Here is a 1,806-nt window from a genome sequence, read left to right on the forward strand (position 1 = left end):
TTTCTTCACCAAATTGAACTCCACGATGACATCTCGAGAAGTCAGACTTGGTAATAACGATACCCTTACGACACAGGGGTATGGTGACGCCTTGCTGTCTGTTCATCGAGGAAACAAGTGTGTGATTATCAAACTCTGGGACGCCCCATGCGTTCCGGAAATGAATACGAACCTTATCTCTGTCAGCAAGTTGACGGAAAGTGGCTACAAAGTCACAATGAGCACTGAGAGGACCCTCATCTCCACCGGTCAAGGAAGAGCGATAGCCGAATGTAAGCAAGGACTCTACGTCCTCAACATCGACAAACGTGAGCCCAAATGTCTGCAGACTGTGAGCTATAGTACCAAGGCCATGGTAAGCTTGTAAGCCGCTCACGACGCTCAGGCGCACTTAAATGAAAGAATAATCAAGGAAACCCTGGACCGTGAAGGAATCAAATACGAAGACGACTTCTTCAACTGTGAATCATGTCAACAAGGAAAACAGCACCGGAGCACCTACCGAGCCAAACCCACAGACTGCAGAGCAAAAAGACCAGGATACATCCATGGCGACCTATGCTCGCCAGCCCAACGATCCCTGACCGGCTTCAACCACTTCATGTGCCTGACCGACGACTTCAGTCGTTTCCGACGAGTGTACTTCTTCAAAACTAAGGAGCAAGCAGCAGAGGCCATCTGACAATACACTCGATGGTTCCGGAACAAGTTTCAACGCGACATCGACCGGCTACATACGGACAACGGTGGTGAGTTTTCCAATGCTGGTATGGTATGGTATGGTATTAATTGATCCTCTCGAGCCTATATTATACATATGGGCATGAGACCCTCTTTCAGGGGCGATTTCTCAGCAGATCCTTCGGGTTTCTCTTTCCCATTCATCCTGCAGTCTTCTTGTTTTCCTCATGAGATTTTCGTCACTTTGTTCAGTGAAACCCAATCTCCTAGCCACTTCGTCAATATCGAAGTGGTGAGGAGTGCATTCCGTCATAATGTGAGGAATGGTTTCTTCGTCTAAGCCACACTTCAAACAGTGCGGCCCGATCCGTTGGTACTTCGCTCTATGCGACCTCGTCGGTAGCATCCCTGCTATTGCTAGGGCTAACAGAGCGTTCCCTCGACTATTTCTATATACCGTATTTCCTCTAATAAAGGGGCATGCTCTCATTCTCGAGCATGCTCTATTTGCCGGACATGGTTCGACAGGTCTCATTCCAGACGGGCATGCTCTAATTACCGGGCACTCTCCCAAACCTCTATTAGACGGGCACCATCCGAACGAACTTTGTACAACCTCCAGACGTTTCCTGGAACGCCCCGTTCAAAGCCGGGATCCGCCGTCGCTACGAGGAATGGATGGCGCAGGGCGAGAAACGTTTGTCCCGTGGCGGAAATGTGGCTGCTCCCCCAATGGAAATCTACTTGTCATGGATTGCGGATTCGTGGCGGGAGTTTCCCGAGGACTTGATTGTCAGGTCATTCAAACAGTGCGGCATCACTGTCGCCTTCGACGGTTCGGAGGATGACCAGATCCACTGTTTCAAACCCCATGGACAAATACCTGCCGGTCGCCAGAAGCTCGCTGAAGCTCGAAAAAGTCATGATTCGGGAAACGAATGCAACCTAAGCGGGGTGTCGAACGAGACGGACATAGACGAGCTCACAGACGATGAGCTGTTAAATGATGCGTAAGCGAAGAAATATGTATAAAACCATAGTGAGGTACCTTTGTAATATAAGAAACAGGCAAGCATTAGTTTGTGTTTTTTGTAGTTCGTTTTTCCTTGAGTCCCTTGATAGGTC

This window comes from Galendromus occidentalis, unplaced genomic scaffold, assembly GCF_000255335.2.
Source record: "Galendromus occidentalis unplaced genomic scaffold, Mocc_1.1 scf7180000076869, whole genome shotgun sequence".
In the NCBI taxonomy this organism is placed as follows: Eukaryota; Metazoa; Arthropoda; class Arachnida; order Mesostigmata; family Phytoseiidae; genus Galendromus; species Galendromus occidentalis.